This window comes from Pipistrellus hanaki, assembly GCF_964339955.1.
Source record: "Pipistrellus hanaki genome assembly, chromosome: 6".
Classification (NCBI taxonomy): domain Eukaryota; kingdom Metazoa; phylum Chordata; class Mammalia; order Chiroptera; family Vespertilionidae; genus Pipistrellus; species Pipistrellus hanaki.
Window position 1 is genome coordinate 73,277,124 of NC_140508.1, and position 23,863 is coordinate 73,300,986.

At 44.4% G+C, this 23,863-nt stretch overlaps 1 protein-coding gene across 5 annotated transcripts in view; it reads left to right on the forward strand.

Moving 5' to 3' along the window:
• ZBTB7C (zinc finger and BTB domain containing 7C) overlaps positions 1–23,863 on the forward strand; it is a 255,881-nt gene that overhangs the window by 97,118 nt on the left and 134,900 nt on the right. The window contains exon 1 of one of the 5 annotated variants that reach the window (XM_084887409.1): positions 20,160–20,218. The exons of 3 other annotated variants lie outside the window; for them this stretch is intronic. The gene's annotated coding sequence lies outside the window, so the exon portion shown is untranslated. Of the gene's footprint in view, positions 1–20,159; positions 20,219–21,572; positions 21,645–23,863 lie in introns of those variants that run through there. One more of the 5 variants, XM_084887410.1, reaches the window with a different exon arrangement.

Genomic DNA, 23,863 nt, shown 5'->3' on the forward strand with positions numbered 1-23,863 from the left:
CTCCGAAAAGTTTCTGGATTGAGCTACCGTGGGCCAAGGTGGCACTTATGAAAGTAAGAAAAACGGGGAAGGGTTTGGGTAAAATGTAAACAGCTTGGTTTTGCCAGTGTGGAGTTTGCAATGCCTGATGAGTCATACTGATGGAGATGACCCAAACCAATAGCTGGTTGCAACTCTTCCAAGAGAGGTCAGGGTGGAAATGGTGACTTCCGGGAACCTTTGAACTAACTTGCTATCATAATGCTGTTTATGTGAGAAACTAGGGTTCAAGTTCAAAGTACCTGATTTAACAGATACACCATAAAGCCGATACATGGGAGCAGCTGTATACATTTATATTAAGGGCTGTTTGGTTTGTCGAGGGGTAGTTGGTGCAGCTGAAAAAGCATGAGGTTAAGAATCCTAAAATACTTGTCCTTGAACCTAGTTCCATCCCTAATAACCATGTGTAACCAGAACAGACAATTTATCAGCACACTTCGCCTATCTGCTTCACACACTTATGAAACACATGGGTGGAAGTGGCATGTGAAGAACAACACGCCATGAAGTTCACAGAAATGATCATTGTATTCAGGTTACAGTGAGTTTCTTAGATGGCAGCCACAGAGTGGAGTGTTCCCTTTTTTGATAGGTCAAATGTTCTCCCTTCTTAGCAAAACAACACCTGCTTATCATAAGGAGGAAAATACAGAAAAATAGAAAGAAGAAGAAAATCACTCACATTTTCGCTACTCTGAGAAAATCATTCTTAACATTTTGCATATTTCTAGCAGGTAATATTTTCATGGAAGTTTAAAAGTTAGGAAAGATTTCAAACATGTATTAATGTACAGGGAAATTGCATAACTATTATTCATATTTCATGAGCCATAATTAATATGCATTAACATTTCTGCCATATTTAACTTGGATCCTTTGTTTTCTTTTTTTAGAAATAAAATATCATGGTATCATTGAAACCCCTCCTTTACTCTTTCCTTCATCATGGGCCTGATTTATTTATTTGTATATATTCATATATGCATTGATGTTTATATCTTTATCTCTATCTAATTATATCTATCTCTAGCACTATCTATATCTATATATCTATATCTATCTATATCTCATCTATATCTTTTTATATCTATGCACCTACATGTAAAACTAAAAACTATCTATTCTATAAAGCTAATTATAACACAAGGGAAGAATGAAACTGGGTGTGGGGGCAAGGAAAATGAAATTTCCTCCTATCCTTTTAAGTTATTCTGACTGGACTAATAATCAAATTGACATGAGACAGGTTAACAGGAGAAAATGACCAGATTTATAACATACTAGAGGCCTGGTGCATGAAATTTGTGCATGAGGTAGGGGGTGTCCCTTAGTCCAGCCTGTACCCTCTCTAATCTGTGACACCTCAAGGTATGATCACCCCTAACTGCCCTCCCCTGCAGGCCTGGTCCCCACAACTGTTCTCCCCTGCATGCCTGGGTCCCCCTCAACTGTCCTTCCCTACAGGCCTGGTCACCCCCAACTTCTCTCTTCTGCTGGCCTGGTTATCCCTAACTGCCCTCCCCTGCAGGCTTGATCACCCACAACTGCTCTCCCTTGCAGGCCTGGTCCCTCCCACCATCTTGTGGTGGCCATCTTGTGTCCACATGGAAGCAGCCATCTATGACCACATGGGGGAAGCCATCTTGTGTGTTGGAGTGATGGTCAATTTGCATATTACTCTTTTATTAGATAAGATAGAGGCCTGGTGCATGGGTGAGGGCCAGCTGGTTTGCCCTGAAGGTGTCCCAGATCAGGGTGGGGTTCCCTTGGGGCATGGTGTAGCCTGAGCGAGGGGCCTGTGGTTTGTAGGCCGGCCATGCCCCTACCCCCCTCTCCCCCCCAGTGACCCAAGCAGAGGCCCTAGTATCTGGGATTTATTTATCTTCTATAATTGAAATTTTGTAGCCTTGAGCAGAAGCCCAGGCAGGACAGGATGGGCAGAAAGCTTGGCTTCCTCCATCACCAGGGGAAACCCAAGCCTCCTGCTCTCTCAGCTCTGTGGCTGCTGACATATTTGTTGGGTTAATTTGCATACTTGCTCCTGATTGGCTGGTGGGTGTGGCTTGTGGTCATAATGGAAGCACAGTCAATTTGCATGTTTATTTTGTATTAGATAGGATGTACATATAGAGGGTCCATAAGACTATGAGACCCAGAGAACAAATCAGGCACTTAGAGCTTATATGCCTGAGCGGGAAAGCATTTCCTGTGGAGATGGAAGAGCAAATGTTTGGTAAATGAATGCTCCCTGGGCCATCTTTAACAATAGGGCACAGGGAAGACTTACCGTAGATCAAGCGCACTTGTTTATGTAAAACTATAGCTATCTATAATGATATCTCCCTTCTCAGAGCAGGTCCTCCATCTAAATTCTTTTAGGCAATTAGGAGGAACGTGAAAGGTTTCCCTGAGTCTTTCATTTAAAAAAAAAAAAAAAATCCGGCTTAAAATAACCAATATTCTGAAAGGAATATTTTATAGGTGCATTGATCTAATTTGTAGGTGCCTTATTTTTCAAAAGGAAAGTAACTCATACTAAAATCATGTAAACTAAGTCAGTGCAGCATTGCTATTATGATGAGGTTTCTTTAAAATGGTGAATAAAGCAAAGTACAATTTTGTTACTGTGCTAGTGTAACCAGACAATCAATGGGTCCATGCTACCTGTCACTACTTGAGCCAATTAAGCAGAGACAGGGTTGAATCATATGAGTGTGTATTCCAATGCTGCCAGCAATATGGGAGAGCAGCAGCTCATCCACAAAAATCTGCTCTTCCCCTCCCCATAAACAGCTGCTTATATAGGGTAGAAGGACAAAGATTACATGGGGAAGTAGGCAAAAGGGTATGCAAAATAGGCAGTTTACAGGTAATACAGGATATTTGCAAAGGCCTGTGGGCATGCAAAGGCTGGGAAGGGGTGGAGTCTTCAAAGGGCTAGTGATATGTGAGAGCTGGGGGTCTTCAAAGGTTTAGTGATATGCAAAGGGTTGGAGGTCTTCAAAGGGCTATCAGTCTGATTTCTAAGATGCAGGGCAAGTCTTGACTGTGTGGGATCATGGATGGAATGTAACCACACTTCCCAACATCCAGGCTGTGTTAGTGCCCTTGTTAAGGCCATAACTCAGCTGGTTGGGCAATGAAACTGGGAAAGAATGAACTAGGTACGCTCCAACAAAAGACAAAGATGAGTTGCAGGCAGGGCTGCGCTTGGGACCAAGAACCTTTTAAAACACGTATGCTGGCCAGCAAACACTCCTCTGGTTAGGAGAGAGGCTAACTGGGAAAAGCTGCGGAGGAAAAGGAGAAACTGAGGTTTTTGTCTGTTCAGGGGGGAAGTTGCTCCTACTTTGGAAAAACAAAATAAGACAAAAAGATACCAATTTACACTGCTGGGTCCTGTATCGCCCCAGGGAGATCCAGGTCTCGGTGTCAATGGAGAGCTCACCCCGAATTCAGCTTCATTCCTGGGATGGTGATGTCCACTCTGCTACTTTCTGCAGGATCGCTGACCCTTCAGAGGTTCCCAAACACATGCCCTCGGGTTCCTACGAGCTGTCACTTAAGTCTCCACCAGGCTCAAGTGAAGTGAGAAAAATAATGCTATCCAGTCATACCTCGTTTTATGGCACCCTCCTTATTACGCTTCACAGATGTTGCACGCTTTTACAAATTGAAGGCAAGACCCTCCACCAGCAAAAGATTAGGTTAATATTCTCACCATAATGCTGCTCAGTTGATTTACCGCGATTCTCACTTCATTCCAAGGAACCCACAGTATCTCTGAGATACACCTGCGATGCTATCTATATCCAAATAAAGGTTTATTCTTTATTTTGAGATTATGCCCTTTCTATTTGGAGTGAGTTAAAGCATCTTCTCTTTTAGAAAATAATAGTGATACTGGATGGTTTATAGTGGACAGAGAGTAGATAAGGCATGGTTTGTAATGTAACTACCGCAATCCTGGCTACCTTATGTTGGAACTCCCATTTTTATTTTTGCACTACACAGCTTAATCTGAAAACTTAGGATCTCTGGCTCCTGTCCAGCCCTCCATTTCCCCCGTAACCAGAGAGGTGAAGTGAGATGCCCAGGGTGTGGCACCACCAGGAGTAGAACACATCCCTCCTCTGACCCATCTCCTCCCACTGTCTGCCCAGATAGCTGGGTCTCATTCACCTGTGAACTCCCCAGACAGCTCCTCCTTTCTGTCGTCCCCTTTCTCACCTGCAACCCCTGTCCTTCCACCACCCTCCCACCTGTGGGGCAGGATTGAGACAAGGGTGGCAACATGCCTGCGAAGGCCCCTGTGAAGGTACAGGAGTACAGGCCGCCCTCTCTCTGGTTCACAGGCACAAGCCTGTGGGGAGTGTCTGCCACATGGAGAAGCAGTTAGTCACAGTCCCTGTGAGAGCAGACCAGTTGGTGGGGGCTGGCCGGGTTAGGGAGGGTGATGCCAGGGAGACTGTTGCCATGGTGACTTGGTGGTAGCCCTCCCCAGCTTCCCTAATCCCAACCCCTGCAGCCAGCCAGCTTTTCCGAAGCACCACCACTTTCCAGCACATGGAAAAGCTATTTCCCCACCTCTGCGAAACCAGGATGGTGCCTGATGGCGGAGCCCAGCCACTCGGAAGAGCCCAGAAGGTCCTTCATCCAGCTGAGCCTGGGGAGAGAGGCGAGCCTGGCTGGGAGTGTGAGGATGTGCTGTGACACAGCCAGCTGTGTGAAGCACCATGCGGCGAGTGCTCCTTCCTTTGTTTCTCTCTGATTTATCCCAGTTGTATTTATAAAGGTGATTTGATTCTGTGGTCTTTTTAAACAATGAGCAGCTCAGTCGGATCCACCCCATGATTACCAGCCCAGCCTTTGACTGTAATTGATGTGAGCCAGGCTGGCTAATGTTATATCTTACAAAGATGGGCTCATTAATTGACTGGAGAGATGTCACCCACACACTGGAGGCATTAACAATTGGCGGCCTGGAGCTGTGCTGATTCAGCAGCAGCGGCGGAGAGGCTGTGCCGACCTCCAGGATGAATCCCAGCAGTGGGATTACTAGGTCACAGGGCACGAATATCGAGATGGGTCTTGATATGTTTTGCTAAATATTCTCTCCCAAACGTTGCACCAGGTCTTAACGTCCTTAGTCGTTTATGAATGTTCTCATTTCCCCACCATCCTACCAACATTTGAGATGTTGGTTCCATTTTTTTGTGCTAATTTATAAGTATAAAATGGTACATGATGGCCTTACTTTGCATTTGAGGGGGCTTGAGTGGTTAATTTGAATATCGTTGATTGCTGATTTATTCCACATGTTGATTTATTATTTGTATGTCTTCCTGTGTATTGTCTATGTCCTTTGCTCCTATAGCAGCTTTATTGTCACCCAGGGGCCCCATGGACTGACCACATACGGTACCCTAGAGCCTAGAGTGCCGCCAGCCCACCACCACCCTAACACTACGCACCCCTCAGCGCTCTGCTGCAGTAGGTGGATGGGGCCACAGGAGGGTGGGCAGTCGTTTTAAAGCTGCCTTAGAGCTCAGCTGCATGCACACATTACATTTGTTTTTGAAGCTCCTTGATTCCTTCAGCTGAAAAAAAGAAAGGGATAGCTAGGTCACCTGAGTCTGTTCCAGTCCCCTCAGCCTTCATTCTGGAGACTGGCTGGGCAGGTGCGAGATGACCACAACCTGAGGCTCCCCTCGGGGTGCAGGGATCATAAGTGAGAGGATGCATGAGCATGTCACTGCCTGGCCACTCCCATGACGCCACTTGCAAGGGTACTGGAGACCCAGAGGACAGAAAAGGCCATGTGAGCTATAGCAGTCCAGGCATGGAGGACAGTCCCAAAGAATGTGTCAGTGTTAGCCAGATGAAGAGGCAAGAAGGACATTCTGGGAGAGGGGAAATCACCCTCCAAGCTCTGGTATTTGTGGTACTGTGAGGAATCAAGTCAGGCCCCAGGCACAGGCTTCCCATGGATGCTGGGGCCACTTCTTCCAGGAGGCCAGGCCAGATGGAGGTGATTCATGAGGCAGCTCAGAAGGCTCTCCAGTGGTGGAGCATGAAGTGACAGCAGTGTTGCAGGAGGCCTGGGAAGGTAGAGACTGCCAAGGTATAGATGGCTCTCCAGCAGGACCCGTGGAGGCTGTGGGCTAGTAGGTTCTACGCCAGCAGATATTGACTGCTCTTAGGCTTTGTGAGTGGTCCAGGATGTGCTCTGTGGGCTTGGGCTTGGTGCAGCCTGAAACTCCCCCCGCCTGGCCCCACATCACTAGAAACAAAAGATAGTGGCATGAGTGAGTGCGACCTTGCATCTTCTAGTGCGTGCTTATGCTATGCTGGTGGTTGCGTGTTAATAGGTACCATCCGTAGGGTATGTCCAAGAAAAAAGGGAGGCTGAGAAATGTTTTTGTGTGTGGTGGTTATTTGGGGGGATATTTATTTATGAAGTGGGCCCATAAGACCACTCTACTGGTTCCATTTTCTTGGCTTTTTCACATGCCCTGTCATTCAAATGATGCTTGATTTTATATACTGACTGACGTTTCTCACAGAGGGTTTCTTATGGGTCAGCCTCGCCTCCTTAGGAGAGAGTAAGTTCTCCGAGGGCAGGTCAATAAGTCTTTTCCCCGAAGTTCCCACAGGGCCTGTCCATAAGGTAGAGATTCAGTTAGTGTCCAAGACATACCTGTTGCTTGATTTATGGGCCACCTCTCAGGTGTCTCATCCTTCAGCTTCACTAACCTGCTGAACAACCCAAATGGTCATCTGAATGATGCGACAGAATGGACCATGAGACAGGAACCAGGGCCCACATCGAGTGGTACAGCCTTGAGCTGGTCGTGTTATCCTCCTGAGCTTGATTTCCTCAGCATTGTTGTAAAATGGGGACAAGGATATCTCAAGTTCTTTTCCATCTTCCTGTTCTTTCACATGCTCATGGGACTTCCCAGGGTTAGGAATCCCAGCCCTGTGCCCAGACATGCCATCAAAGTCACCTTCACTCCTGCTGGCCCTTCTGCTCTGTCCCCATTCACGGAACCCGAGATGGCACCTGTCCAAGGCATTTTGTCCAGAACGCCCTCTCCCATTTGGTGCAGGAAATAGATGCCTTTTCATGATGACCTCATCCCTACCTAGAGGAGGGGGAGTTGGGAGGCTTCAGAGTCCAAGCCGAAGCTCCCTGACACTTACTTTCCAAGAAAAATTGGCCGGCAGAGCTCAGGGTCTCTGCCTGCCTGGAGCCCATGATGAGAAGGCACACTGTGATGGAGGGCCTGACTCCAAGGAGAGGAGCCTTGGGGGGGCGGGGGGGGGCCTGCAGTCTAGGGTGGGAGGCATCTTTCCAGTGAGCTCTTATTTTACAAAACACGGCCCTCAGAGAAAACAGCTCTCCCAAGCCTGTGACTTAGTGCCGTCTTCCCCACATAGTTCTGGCAGCTCCGGGCTGTTATTACACACTACAGCAATAATCATCACCATGATAATAACAACACTGCATTTGTTCAGTCTCTTAACTTGAAAATAAATAAGACAGCCGATCCAGGGTGAGTTCCAACTCCAGTCTCTCTCCCCCATCATCACTTAATAATGATTACAGAAGCTCCCCTGGGCACACGGCGCCCTGCCCAGCACTCCAGATATTAAATCCACCTAGAAGCAGGGTGTAATAATGCTGACCCCGCAGGGATGTTTCAAGAATTAATTCCTGTGGGCTCTCTATTCCGCTCTTCTCCGACGCATTCAATCTCAGGAACCCAAGAGTTGGTGACGTTTATACCATGAATTAAGACATTCCGCTGTTGCCCCTGGAACTCTTCATTACAATTCTGGCCCGATCAATGGCAAAGAGGAGTACTATTTATTAGTTAAGTGGATGCTATTGAATTCTTAATTTAAGTGGCTTTTAATTCAGTGTTTTACTTGCTGTCCTTCATTTTGCCCCTGTTCATACAAATTTGCCCATTAAAAGCTGGTACGAGGCCATGCTAGCTCCTTTATCACAGTTTTGTTTTTGTGGAGGACAGTTCTCAGCTGGGAAGAAGGCAGAGATTCTCTGAGTGGGCAGGGAGGCCAGACGTCCAGGCCTACAATAGGCGTCCATGCTATCAGCGAGGAGGAAGTGGGTGACAGGGGAGGGGTGAGTCCATCAAAAGACCTTCCCGATAAGGTCCTTCAGCTCCTTTGGCCTTCACTGTGTTTCTCGCTTTGGTTTTACCGGCTTGAAAACTTGACTGCAGTTCTCCCACGCAGACATGAGTCACAGAGACAGTCAGTGGGAGGCGTGGGCTGTCTCCATAACTGGCAGGAGGCTCCGACTGGCTCCTGCATGGTGGCCGCTGGGGTCTGGCTTGACCCCTTTCTGCTGGATACCCAGTAGCAGCTGATAATAGCCACTCCCCACTGCAGTGCACATTGTTTATAGCAGCTTCACTGCTGTATAATTGAAATGTAATAAGTTGTACTTGTTCAAGTGTACAATTTGATAAGTTTTGACATATATACAACTGTGACATCATCTTTGTAATGAAAATAATGAACAAATCCTTCACCTCCTGCCCCTTTGTAATCATCCACTCTCACTCCTTCCTGTCCCTGGGGAGCAGGGGATGCTGTATGACAGATTTGCTTTCTGTCACTGCATGTTATTTGCATCTTCTAGAATATTAGATAAATAGAATCACACAGTGTGTACTTACTCTTTTTCATCTGGCTTCTTTCACTCAACACAATTACTTTAGCTTAATCCATGTTGTGGCGAGTATCAATAATTCCTTCATGGTATGGACAGATTTTGGGTGTTTATCCACTCACCTGATGGACACTTGGCTAATACAAATGACGTTGCTGCAAACATCCAGGTATGAATCTTCGTGTGCAGAGGTTTTCATTTCTCCTGGAGACAGAGAGTAGAGTGACTGCATTACCTGATGGGTAACTTTAACTCTTTAGGTAACTGCCAAGCTGTTTTCCAAAAAGGTTGTACCATTGACCACTCCCTCCAGCAGAACTCTGAGCACTCTAGTCATCCCACATATGCCCCAATACTTGGTATGCTCTGTTTTCTTAATTCTAATCATTCTAATTGTTGTGTAGTACTATTTGATTGTGGTTTTAATTTGTATTTCTCTTGGCTGGGTAGTTTAGTTGGTTAGAGTGTTGTCGAAACACACCAAGATTGTGGGTTCAATCCCTGGCCAGGACACATACAAGAATCATATAATGAATGCATAAATAAGTGGAACAACAAATTGATTTTTCTATGTATGTATGTATGTATGTATGTATGTATCTATCTATCTATCTTAGTCTATCTCTCCCTCTTCCTCTTTCTCTCTAAAATCAATCAATAATTTTTTAAATTTCTATTTCCCTTTTAATGAATGATATTGGTTATCTTTTCATGTGCTTATTTGATGTTCACATATCTATAGCTACTATGCTTTCCTTTAATTAGTATTAGCATAGTATACCTTTCTTTATCTTTTTATTTTTATCTATTTATTTTTTTATATTTAAAGTTTGTGTAGGTAGCATATAACTGTCTTTTTAATCCAATCTCTGCCTTTTAATTATAGTACATAGAGCACTTATGTTCAATGTAATTATTGATGGTTAAATTAAAATCTATCATCTTTCTATTTGTTTTCTATTTAGCCCATCTCTTATTCTTCCTGCTTTTCTTTGGACTACTTTTCATGATTCTTTTTTTTAAATCTCCTTTGTTAACTTATTTATAACTCTTTGCTTTGTCATTTTAATGGTTGCCCTCAGGCTCATAATATAAATATTTAACCTCACATCTATCTTCAAATGATATTGTGTCACTTCATGTATAGTATAGGAACCTTACAATAGTATATTTCCATTTCTTCTTCATTTCTCTCCTTCCATTTCTTCCCAAAAGGCCTCCTGGCCTTTATGCTAATGTTAGCAGACATTTTACTTTTACATAATTATAAACTCCACTAGAGGCCCAGTGCATGAAAATTCGTGCACTCAGGGAGATGGGGATCCCTCAGCCCGGCCTGTATCCTCTCGTAGACCAGGATCCTTCAGGGAATGTCCACCTGCTGGCTTAGGCCCACTCCCCAGGAAATCAGGCCTAAGCTGACAGTCAGACATCCTTTGTGAGCATATGAAATACAATTAAAAACTATACTTTTACTACTTATACTTTGCTAATTCTAACTTCCGTATTAGTTCTGTGGCTGTTTGGGTTGATTGCCTTTTTCCTCCTTATTATGGGTCATATTTTCCTGCTTCTTTTTATACCTGGCAATTTTTGATTGGATATAAAACTTATGGATCTTATCTTGTTATGTGCTGGATATTTTTGTATTCCTTTTAATATTCTTAAATTATATTTTGGGACTCAATTAAATTATTGGGAATAGTTTGATGCTATTGTATCTTACATTTCAGATTTGGGACCGGATTTGCATATAGTCCAGTGTTAAGACCTTTCTGAGTACTCTAACCCAGTGGTCAGCAAACTCATTAGTCAACAGAGCCAAATATCAATAGTACAACGATTGAAATTTCTTTTGAGAGCCAAATTTTTTAAACTTAACCTTCTTCTATCGCCACTTCTTCAAAATAGACTCACGCAGGCCATGGTATTTTGTGGAAGAGCCACACTCAAGGGGCCAAAGAGCCGCATGTGGCTCCCGAGCCACAGTCTGCTGACCACAGCTCTAACCAATGCCCTGTGAGTTGTGAGGTTTCCCAGCCTGGTCTGTGGGAGCAGCACTGTTTCTGCCCCATGTGAGTGCCAGATACTGTTCGCTGGAGTCCTTCTGGTGGTTCTTTCCCTGGCTTTGGATGTGTTTTGTCACATGTGTGCATTGGCCAGAACTCTGATGAATACTTGCAGCTCTCTGGGTTCCCTCTCTCTGCAACTCTTCTACCTGGCACTCTGTCCTATGAACTTCAACTGCTTTTGTCTCCCTGGAATCTCAGCTCTGTCTCCTCAGCTTGGGGAGAACACCAAGCCCTGACTCAATTCCACCTTCCTGTTCTGTGGTCTGGTCACTCTCACGGCTGTAATTGGGGCAACTGTAGGGCTCACATCAACTTTTTCTCATCTTTCAGGTATCACTGTCCTTCAGTGATGGATGCCCAGTGTCTTAAAACTATTGTTTTATGCATTTTCCCCAGTAATTTGGCTTTTTCAGGCAGGAGGGTAAGTCTGCTTTCTGTGTCTCCATCTTGGCTGGAAATAAATGTCTACCATGAGCTTTACTTACTTTGGAAAGCATTTTTATATCCATTCTCTTATTTTTTCCTCACTATATTTCTAACCTGCTGGGAACTTTTTAATTATCACTTATGGATAAGGAAACTGAGGCCTAGAGAGAGGGAGTGACTTTCCCAGTGTCATGTAGGGAGTCCCAGTGGCTAGAGAGGAAAATAAAATGTTTTGAGGTTCAAATGTATCTGACATGGTATTACACTGTCTACACAAGTTGTCCCAACTCATGACACCTCTACAATGTGTGGTTATCCTGTAGTGTGATGAAGAAATGGATGCTCAGTAAGGTGGAGACACTTTTCCCAAGCCTCTTAGCTAAAAATGAATTTTGAACCTATGGTTGACTCAATAGTCAGTAGTGTCTTATAATTGTGCCTCCATTCTCCTAGATAAGTGCTTTTTTCATTTGTTTTTAAAGACTATATTTGTTTTCTAATAATTTATTATCTTAACAAACAGTTATTGGCTATTTTTTTTAATGTATTGGTTACAGTATTAAGTTCTCAATAAACATATGGGTAAAAACAAGTATGGTTCCTGCCTCCCATGGTCCTTACTCTAGTAGGAAAATTAGAAAAGAATACAAATAAATGCTATTAACTGATTTATGTACTATAAATAGGCTTCTTAAAATTTTTTTCAGACATTCTACTTTTAAATATGTATCAAGGTTTTAGTTCAAACAGGTCACAAGTAATGAGGCTTAAGTCGTCAAGATTGTCCCAAAGAAAAATTTTATAGGGAAACAGAATGATTAGGTTATCACTGTTAGACTGGGTACAAGAAAAAGGATTGTTTCCAGATCATTAGATTCTGACTGACAGTCCACTGAGTGGGTGGGTAACTGGCTTCCCAGAAGAGGTCTTAATCTCATTAAAGTTTATCAGAAAATTGCTTAAGCATTTTATCAATGCTAATTTCTTCCCAGAAGGAGTTTGGGGATTACATCATGCAAAAAGTTTTGTCCCTTACCAGGTTTGGGGCCGTGTTTCTTTATTAGGAATGTGTATGGAATAAAGTGGAGAGGAGGGAAGGTGAATCCCCCCAGGGACCATGGTTACAGTGGTAACTAACATTGTGTGAGTGGGTGTTTAGTATATGGCTTGGAAGATGTTAACTCATTTAATTCTTGCATAGAACTGTGAGGTAGTGACTTTCACTATCCCCATTTTACGTAGGAGGCCCAGAGTTTAAGGAACTGGTGGAAAGGTCAGGGAGTTGCTATAATGAAGGCTGGGGAATCCATTCTCCAGGTGGATGACAGGGAGGAAAGCATTCTGTAACCAGACAGATCTGCACCCTTCTTATGCCATCAAAACAGGTTGGTCAGTAGGGGTGCAGAGGGTCTGGGCTACTCTGCCTCCAATGCATGATGGCCTGGGAAATCCTCTTGGGTTTGTGCCTTTGGCTGTAGAGGTGATTGACTGTAGAGGTGATTGGGTTTGTGCCTTTGGCTGTAGAGGTGATTGACTCAACCCCCAGCTGTGTTTTCAGACCATGTTCTCTGGCTTGGGCAGAGTGCAGAGCTCCTTCCACCTAGAAGCTTTCAGAGATACAAGCAAAGTTTCCGGGCAAGGCAAAGCCATGTTAGCCCAGCTGGCCATGAACGGCTGCTTGAGCGGTTATGAGGGTCACTTTTGATATAGCCCGAGTGTTGTTTTGTTTATTGGTTTGTTTGACATGTTTCTGCATCTTTGCTACAAGTGCCATAGCAGAGGGAGTGCTGAACGTGGTGGTAACAGGGGTCCTACTATTGTAGTGTAAATACAGTAAAGGCAGTAAAGGTTTACAGGAATGCGGACAAATTGGTAGTTGGTGCCATTTATGTCAGGCACAGAATCTAACTTGTTAGAAATCTCAGGAGCTTCTGGGTAGAAATTTAAAGAGAACATTTGAAAAATAATATTTTTTATAACTCACTGTAAAATTCCACTAACCTCAATCCAACCAGTATATTATTGGTTCATATTATCTTATAAATGCATATACATGCTGGGTGTTTTGGTCATGGTACATACCGACTGTTTTGTATTCTGCTTGTTTTCAATGACCAGTGGATCATAAACATTTTTCATGTTTCTGCATAATTATCATTTTAATGGCCACATAATATTCCATTGTGCGGAGGTACTATAATTTATTAAACCATTCCCCTTAATGTTGGCCATTTATGTTCCGTTGGAGCTTTTATAGATAACACTGAGCATCTTTTTGTAAATAGCTTTTTGCTGCTGTTGAATTTTCATAGGAATAATTCCTAATAGAGGAATTACTGGTAAGTACATAGGCATCCATGTGGCTTTTTCTCTATATGGTTGAATTGTTTTATAAAAATATTGTTTAATACAGTGTCACCACTCTGGGATGTATCTACTAATTTCACCTCAACTTCAGAAGCAGTTAGCAAAAAATATATACATATATGCAAATTTGAGAAATAAAATGCTATCCCAATTTGCTTTAATTTACATTTCTTTGTTTACTACTGAAGATTACTATTTCTTTATGTGTTCATTTATAGTGTATTGAATTATCTGTGAATTATCTGTTGTTTTTATCTATTATGGTCTTGGTGCTTTCTGTATAAATTTAAATGGGCTCTCTATAGGTCATAAGTATTAATCATTTTGTCCTGTTGGTTCAAATATTTATCCTAGTTTGTTGTCCTCTTATTTTAATTTTCATTATAGAGAAGCTCTATATTGTTATATATAGGAATGGTTGATCTCATTTTAACAAAGAAGAGAACGTGATTCCTCTACAGATCTTTGGAGTATTTTATATGCCTTACATTTAATCATTTATTCGACACAGGGCTATCTAATGCCTTTTATGGGCCAGATATCCTTCTAGGCTCCAAGGATATAAAATTCCTGTTTTCTTGGAGCTTACATTCTAGTGAGAAGAGCAACGATAAGCAAATATGTAACTAACATGCCAGTGGCAATAAATCTTACAAAGAAAGAATAAAGAATAATTAGTCTCATTTAGCGCTCGGGGAAGACCATTCACAGAATGACATCTGAGATAGTGACCATCAATGGGCATCATTTCAGCAGAGGCCTGAATGCGATGGCAGAAGAAACAGCAAGTGCGAAGGGGACATACCCAGCATATTGAGGAAGTAAGGAAGCCATGGGTTTGAGAGGAGCAGACAAGGTTGAAAATGGGGGGAAATTAGGTTGTCACCAGGTAATATGGGCTCCTGGTAAAAACACTGGATTTAATCTCAATGAGATGGGACACTATTGAAGTTGAGAGAATAGGAGAGTGATGAAACCTGTTACATCTTAGCAGAATCACTAGATATTTTTACATCTGAATCATTTTGGTTGATTTAATTTTCTAGGTGTATAATCACATCATACACAAACAATATTTTTCTCCTTTTAAAATATTTATTTCTCTGACACTGTCCTTATTTCTTTTTTGACAAAAACTTTCAAGATAATGCTAAATAATTATATATTTATTAATTATTTCAATAACAATGATATCAGCAGGCATTTTTATATGTTCTGAAATCTAGAGGAATTATTACTACTATAGTATAAATATGGACGCTCTGTGTTACCAACAGAAATTCTTTTTATTCTAGGTCTTAAAGTTTTATTATAAATGATTGTTGAATTCTATAAAATATCTTATAAGTATACATTATAATTATAATATACTTTTCCTATTTAACATCTTGATATGATGTAGCATATGAATAGAACTCTTGTATGAAGCAATTCTTGCTTGTTGCCCTGGGGTAACCCTACTCGTCATGGTATAATTTTGATGTATTGAATATATTTCTATTCTTTTATGACTGTACTATCTGTGCTGATAGTCAGGGAAGCCTAGTGCCCTCCATCTATGACTATGGAAGATGACAATTTAGCTCCCTTTACCCTAGACCAGTGGTTGGTAAGCTCATTAGTCAACAGAGCCAAATATCAACAGTACAACGATTGAAATTTCTTTTGAGAGGCCAAAACTGACTTCTGCGCATGGGCCATGAAGTTTCAATCACACTGTATATGCATGTCCGCACTTGGTATTTTGTGGAAGAGCCACACTCAAGGGGCCAAAGAGCCACATGTGGCTCGTGAGCCTCGGTTTGCTGACCGCTGCCATAGACCACACCATAGCACAGATTTCCTGTGTCCCCAACCTTATAGCATAACTGCAGCTAGATCAATATGTACTGTTTACATTATTGTAGTCATGTACTCTGGTTGTAATGCCCAGCATCATGGCTGTTCATACAGTGGTAACCATACTACCTGGGCAATGTAAGATAATTATGGTTCCTTTCTTTCTTTTTTTTTTTTTTTAATATATTTTATTGATTTTATACAGAGAGGAAGGGAGAGAGAGAGAGAGAGTTAGAAACATCGATGAGAGAGAGTCATCGATGAGCTGCCTCTTGCACACCCCCTACTGGGGATATGCCCGCAACCAAGGTACATGCCCTTGACCGGAATCGAACCCGGGTCCCTTCAGTCCCCAAGCCAATGCTCTATCCATTGAGCCAAACCGGTCCCGGCTATGGTTCCTTTCTGACACAACTTTTAGTTTTCCCTGGAATTGATAATTATCTTTGGATTTGGTTAGTTTTCTGTGAGTTTACCATTAATTCAGCCCCAGATTGTTCCCTTAATTAGGTAAACACCTTCCCAATCCTTTCAAATACATCAAGCAATCTGTCAAGTTCATCTCCTGTGGAAATCTCTTTGCAGACTTCTGACCTGCTCCATTCTTGTCTGGCAGCTCTCTGCTTCATAGCTGTCAGCATGGAATCATCTTCCATCATCATTTTAAGGACTCCCTTCCTCTCTCTTTCTCCTGTTCTGAATGTCTGTTTTCTGGACTTAGTATCTGCTGTCTTGGGTTGCTCTCTTGATTTGATGACAAACATCCTCCAGGAGCTTCATGAAAAGGGGTGCTGGAGACACTTCCTGCCTCCATTCCTCCATCTTTTTATTTTATTTTAATTTTTTATTCTTAAACATAGAAAAGTGCATAAGATTTGTACATACAGGTTAGCATATATCTATAATGCAAACATCCAAGTAACTACTGAATTAAATACCCATAGAAACTCCTTCTGTCCCCTGAAAGGTAACTATTAGCCTTAATTTTTTTAGTAATAATTTCCTTGCTTTTCTTTTGCCAGCTGTGCTTTCATCTTTATCAGTTAGATTTGCCTGGGGAAAATGGAATCATTATGTATGCCTTCTTTTAAGTCTTGGTTTTTAGTCAACATTAGCTTTCTTGGACAATCCATTTGGTTGTGTATAATTTTAGCTCATTTTCATTATTGTATATCATTTATGAATATATAAGGATGCACAGTAACTTTTTTATATGGCTTCTATTCTTGATTGGATTATTTATTATTTCCAGTTTGGGGCAAATACAAACTGCTGTAAGTCTTCTTGGCACATAACCACGTGGTGCCCATTGCTGTAGTGTATATAGCCAGGAGTGGAATTGTCTAACTTAGAGTATACCTAGCTTCCTTTTTACTAGATAATGCCAAATTGTGTTTTCCCCCTCATAAAATCTTTATATCAAATTATATTTCTACAAGCAGGCAAAGACTGTATACCAAATTACATTCTCTATTGCTCCACTTTTTGCCAACACTGTGTATTGTCAGATCTTTTAATTTTTGCCATTTTGATATATATATATATATATATATATATATATATATATATATATCAAATATATAGAGATAGATAGATAGATAGATAGATAGATAGATAGTATGGTTTATATTTCATGTCCCTGATGACTGAAGTTGACATGGCGGAGCCAGAAAATCTCTGTATCCTGAGGCTGGAGTGGGTTTTATGTTGTGTCTTTGTTGACTTCCTGAGCTGTCAGTTTATTTCCCTGAGGTTCATACATCTATTTAGTCAACAAAGATAATCAAACTCCTACATTATCAGGCTGGACCATGAGCCTCCTCCTATTGGTCCTCCTGCATGTCAGGTCTCCCTGCTCATCCTTCCTGAAGCAGCCTCCAAGCCCTTAGTCCAGATGAGGTCACTCCATGGGCAGGGCCTGTAGAGATGGGCAACTTCTAGTGGCCAGGGTGAGGGCTCCATGCTGCTGGCCTGGGACTATCCCTTCCTCTTAGAGCACATGTATCAAACACAAGGCCCGCGGGCCAAATCCAGCCCGCCAGGCCTTGCAATGTGGCCCGCACTGCGCTGTCATCACTGCACTCCGCTGTCAGTTTATGACATTGTCAGTTTATGACTGTTCAGTAAACCATTCGGCCCGCGATTTAGGCTGGATTTTAGATTTTGGCCCCTTCTCTGATTGAGTTCGACACCCCTATCTTAGAGCATCACTAGCTGCTAAGCTCCACCCATTGATGTTCATGTCCCTGCATTGGATGTGATGATGTCCCATCTGCCCTCTCACCCATCCTTTCACTGGTCTGGCATGTTACCTTCAAGTCTCTTCAACAAACTTGTCCTGAGTACCAATGGTGGCCAAATATCTGTTCTCCTCACAGGGGCAGCACACTGGTCACGGCACTGGGAACTGGAAAAAGACCAGAAACATAATTTTTGTTCACTGACTTTACTTTAAAAGGGAAACTGAGGATCAGAGAGAGGAAGGAATACGTGGGGATTCAGCAGGAGAGCAGAGGTTTAAGCTCAACCACCCTTCTGTTCATTCCAGGGCTGCTTCCCAAACCACTTGGTCCCTGCTCCCTTGGTCCTGCTTCCCTGGCAAACATTCCCACACACTGCTGAGCCCAGGCTCTGAGGGTCTGAAGGAAGGGGAGGCTCATGAGGGGGGGGGGGGGCTAGGGGGGTATCCACAGCTCCTCTTGGGGGCTGGGGCTGTGCAGAGTGGGGCTTCCAAGCCTTATTCAGGGCAGGGTGTTTGATGAGCCTGTAAGGAATCTTGATTCCTGCACTTCGTTCCTCTTTATTGCTAATCTGCACAAAGAAACATTAATGATTTTAATTATGAGGTCGGGTTAATACATCATGTAAGTGATTTTATTTAGAAAATGCAGAAAATCCCCTTTGCAAAAAGACTGTCTATGGGCTCTCCCACTACTTGCTTGGCTGGGCCATGGGAGGGAGTGGGGAGGATGGGGTGGTCGCCTCCCTGGCCATGTGTAAAACACATTCCCCATGACAAGAAGGCCCAAAGGGAAGGAAGCTGGGTCCTCTGGCCATGCCCTGAGCGCCTGCGCAGTGCTGTCCCCTGGACCGCTGGTCTCTGGAGGCTGCTGACCCAAGGCGTCTTCCTCGCTCCTTCCCGTGGACTCGGAGGCAGTTCCCGCCACCCGCACTGATTATTCCTCAATTTGTTCCAACCTGAAAATAAAGACAGATAAAGTGAAAATATTCCGGGAACAATGCCAAGCCAAAGGCATTAAATTATTAAGCGATCTCTATCTGAGTAATGGATTTATGCCTTTTAACAACTTTAAAAGAAATATAATGTTTTTCAATACCCTCTTTTAGGGAACTTCTTATAAATGAACTGTCCATTTTATTGGTATTAAAGGAAATGGGGGTTGAATCAGAGCTTCTAGGGCGGGTGATTATCTGCAGATTTCTCCTTACAGCTGGAAAATTAACAACAGGGTCTAATCCATGCATTTTTTTTTTAAGGACACTTTACAAGATACTGTACAATAAATTGGAAAATGTATGACTATCCATCAAGGTAAATCTTAGGAATAAAATAATTAGAAATCACACAACCATAACCAGGGAAGATTGGAGCTAAAATTGGACTCGGCGTGGCTGTTTTAGATGTCACCAGAGTGGGTGCTGGTGGCAGAAGCGGGCAGGAGGGTGCGTGAGCAGACACAGGAAGCAGGCTGGAGTCGGGGCGAACTTCCCAGGTGGACATGGGGGTGCTGTGTGTGGCCTTTGGGGGGCAGGTTTGAGGAGGCTGAACGGACTTTTTGGATTGGAATCTGACAGCTGTCTTGCTTTCTCTCCTCCCTGCCTCTGACCTGGCTGTCTTCACCCTCCCCCTGGCACAGCCCTTCCCTGCCTGTCATTCCAGATGGTTCGAAGTGCTGTAGTTGCCACCAGAGAGCCAGATGGATTCTTTTTGTGGGGGTGGGGCATAAAGGAAAGGGAAAGACATGTTTGTGAGTGTGTGCATATGCATGTGTGGGTATGAATATCTGTGTGAAAGTATGCTGGTGTGTGTGTGTGTATATGTGTGTGTGTGTGTACTAGTTTATATGTGGGTATGTATGTCTATGTGTGTAAATGTATGCATGTGTGAGTGAGTGGGTGTGTATACATTTGTATGACTGTGGGTGTGTGAGTGGGTGTGTGTATGTATGACTGCGGGTATTTATGTGTGTGTGCATGTGTATATGTGGGTGTGTATGTCTGTGTGTGTGAATGTAGGCATGTGTGGTTCAGGGTGTGTGCATATATGTGTGGGGGTGCATGTCTGTGTGAGTGTGTGTGAATGCCCTCTAAGCTGGACGACCTCCTCCATCTTTGCTTTTACTTCTGCTCAGAGCTTCCTGACTCCTGGCCACCAAGGCAGTGGTGTGGTGGGCAGGGGGCAGCCACCACGATGTCCCAGGGCTGCTTCTGCTCTTCCTGCTGCAACCTCCACCCTTGGCAGGACTGTGGGGTGGGACAGGATAGAGATTCCCCAGGGAGGAGGAAGTAGGATGAAGGAAGGGAAGAGACTGAACCCCACCCTTTAGCAGCCAGCCCAGCAGTCCCATGACCCTCTCCCAGGGCAAGAAAGGGTGCCATCTGTGCCAGGAAGATGGCTAGGCTAGGGAAGGGATTGCCCCCAACACAGTTACTCATGGTCAGAACCAGCAACTGGCCATGGAAAGATAGCCCATTCATCCCAGGTACAATGAGAAGACTGAAGCCCACACAAGTGAAGTGCAAGGAGGTAAGTGAAGTACCTGTTGGTTACTATGATTGTCGCTGCTCATTATTGACCAAGGCCCCACTTTCTTTTCTTTTCTTTTCTTTTCTTTTCTTTCCTTTTCTTTTCTATAAAGCTGTTTTTATGGGTCTTTAGAGAGAGAGGAAAAAACATTGATGGGAGAGAAACATCACTGATAGGCTGCCTGCAAGCCCCCTACTGGGGATTGAGCCTGAACCCTGGCATGTGCCCTGGCAGGGAATCAGATCAGTGACTGCTTTTTTCATGGGTCGATGCTCAACCACTGAGGCACGCCAGCCAGGCCCAAAGCCCTACTTTCTGCCAGTGCTGTTTCCCTGGCTGAGGAGCCACACTGTGGAGAGCACTCCCTACAATCTAATGTTGTTTTCTTGCAACCTCTTCCTTCCTGAGGTACTGTGAACACTTGCTGGGTCCTTGGAGCATCACCCCAGCATCCGCTTAGCCCTGAGCTCTCTCTGTGGTACCCAGGCTCTTTCTCCTAGTGCCTCATTGCAGCATCTCACAGAGCTCACCTTCCCTTGTCAAGAGCAAGCTGCCTGATTCAGGCTTTTGTATGGACTAAGGAGTTGTGTCCTTAAGTGCCCCCCCCCCTCATCCAGATATTTTATTCTGACTCCTCAATCTGAGACAAAAGAGAAGCAGAGGGAAGGGGACCCTTCTCCCTGCCATGCCCGCAAATACTGTAATACCTTCCAGACAGCTTTGTAATTTAAAAAAAATTTTTTTTTCTTTTCCTAATTTTTATATTTTTTTCTTTAGTTACTAGAAAGCAAAGACTAGTCCAATAAAAATCCCGATGGTAAAGCAGGGTTTAGTAAAACAACTCCTACTTAGGGTCTGAAAGAAACAGCACGACTCTGCATAGTCCCTATTCATTATTGGCTGCAGGCCATAATAATGGTCTTCATACCAATACCAAACGACCATGTAAACAATTGTTGGTACCATTAAGCTCACTGGAAGCACCTGTGGCCAGGGGCGCCAGGAGCAGACAGACCCATCAGCTCTGATGACAATTCCCAGTGTTAGGTGGAGGCCATCACAAACAAGGAACACCATGCCTCTTTTCCTCCCCTGCATGGCTCGAGAGCCAGACAAAAGGAAGGGATAGACCAACCTGGCTCACCCTCAAACTCTCAGACGTGTATGGGTGTCTTGCTAGAAGGTAGAGCCAAAATGCAATGGGAGGATGTTGGCGAGAGTGCTCTCTGAACTGCTGAGCTCTGCAACATGTCAGCCAGCAGTGGAAGCTCACCCTGTCAGACACAGCTGCATCGCTCTCTTCTCTGATCCACACAGAATACCGTGACCCTTCAGTTCCCCAATACTCATCCAGCCCCTCCTGACCCAGACAGCCTCCCCAGGACTCCTCTGAGGGTGGCTCTTCTGTAGCTGAAGGCAGAAGGAGGTAGGCAGTTGCTGTATTTTAGGGGTGCAGCGTGGGGTGTTAACTACCTGGATGAGGACAGTCACTCTGTGGGGGAACATAAACTGGCCACCCACTGTGGGTGAGGCTCCAGGTAGTACCTGGAGGATGCTAAGGTATGTGCCAGGCATACCTTACCCACAGGTGCTTCCAGTCCAGGTGGGGAGAATAACCATGAGCATACAATTTAAATTCCCTGGACCTCAGTGATGCCTCCACAGTTCCTCCCTTCCAGCCCTACCCTTGTTTGAAAACCTCTGACTGAGATGGGAATCCCCAGCTCTCTAACAACACACCATTTGGTTGGTGTGTCTGTGTGAAGGCCTATGACATTGAGAGAAAGTGCGAACCACGATGGAAGGAGAAGGCAGCTATTTGGGGCTGTCATTGCATAGTAGCCTGGGATGGAGGAACCTAGAAGATACATTGGAGATGTTTCAAGGATTGACCTATATCTACTGCTGTGTAACAAACAGTCCCTGTGGCTTAAAACATAATCGTTTATGTGTTTACCATTCTGTTGTTCACAGTTTGGACTGGGCTCTATGTGGTGTTGGTTGAGCCCATTCACATGTCTGGGCTCAGGTAGAATGGTCCGAGATGGCTGGGATTCTCTTTTCGTGTATCTCTCACCTTTGTGGGGAGGGGGCTAGCTTACATGTCTTCATGTGATGGTGACAACATCCTGAGAGGAAGAGAAAAGAAGCTGTAAGACCTCTTGAGCCCAAGTTTCAGAAGTTACACAAGTCACTTTCGTTGCATGCTGTTGGTCAAAGTAAGTCACACGGCCGACCTATATTCTGTTGGAAACATTTCAAATATGTATAGAATAGAAGTAGCTGCCTGATTAATAGAGACTATGGAACCCTTCCCTGCAAAGGCTTGTTAATTGTTTATCTCTGTGAAGCAGGCACTGCCTGCTCCTGGCGGTGTGAGAGCCAGGGAGTCTGGGCTGGAGCCCTCGGGGTTATAGGAAATGTCAATGATGGTGATTAGAAGAAGGGGTATGTGGATTGGCTCCTTCACCTCTGTTCTAACACCCCTGCCTTTGCTGATCCCTCACTCACACTACTGGGTCTCAGGCTGACCAGGCCCTGCAGCTCACCTATCCCTTCTTCAAACCCCAGGGTCAAACCACCTTCCAGGGCTTCCCTAAGGAAGCCATGCAGCTCTTCCCGGCTCGGAGTAGTTATTGGGCTGTGGGGGGAGGGGAGGGGCGATTAGTCTACTCTTTGGGGTTGGTTGGCTTGGCTTTTATTAGTGCTGCTGGCACAGTGCCTGGCTTGGGCCTGCTATCTCGTAGTGCAGCGCATGCAGCCCAGGGGCAGGGCCCCCCGGACCTCGGAGTTCCAGCTCCCCTGCCTCCTCCTCTGCCCTCCTCAGGTTTCTAGCTACTCCTCTGAGGTACCTTTGGGTGCAGAGCACAGGGCACAAGGGCATCAGAGCTGGTCGCTTGCAAGGCTTTGTGGGGTGATAACACTGAAGGAGAAGGCTCTCATGCCCAGGAGCAGGGGGCTGCTTATAAATTCTGGTAATGACCCCGTATCAGTCACGTATGTACACAGTAGCATGGGAATAGACTGTGCAAGCCCACAGGTATCCTTAGTGTGGACTGGTGCACGGAGCTCTGAATCTGCCGCCTGGGCCTGAATCCTCTCCCCACCATGTACAGGCTGTGTGACCTGGGAAGGCACTTACATGGTGCATTCTGGAACGTGGAGATAGTGATGGGGAGTGGCAAGAATCAGTGAGTTACTACAAGCCAGTGCTGGGACCAGGGCCCTACCCATGACAGTGCTCATTAGATGCTGGTGTTGCTGTTGTCATCATTATTATTACCATTTCTCCAGCCAGCTGAGGCCCAGCTTGGCTCAGAGGCTGAGGTCAGGGCAGTGAGGGCAGGAGCCAGCAGTGTGTGCATTGCAGGAGGAGAGATTTGGTCTCAGAATAGGGACACCTGCCAGGGGCAGATGGCTCACCTCCAGCTCTTGCTGCTGCATCTATAAAATGGAGATGATAGGAATCAACCCAGCTCCCAGCCACATCCCAAACTTGAGGGTCCAGTGAGATTACAGATAGGAAGGGCCTCATGGCAGAGACTATTATTATAAAGGTGGTATTAGCAGGCCAGTTTCTGTTAACCGTAGGAAGCGGGTAAGGCCCTGCATGCAGTAGTCAGGGGAGGAGGGGAGGCGGGAGAG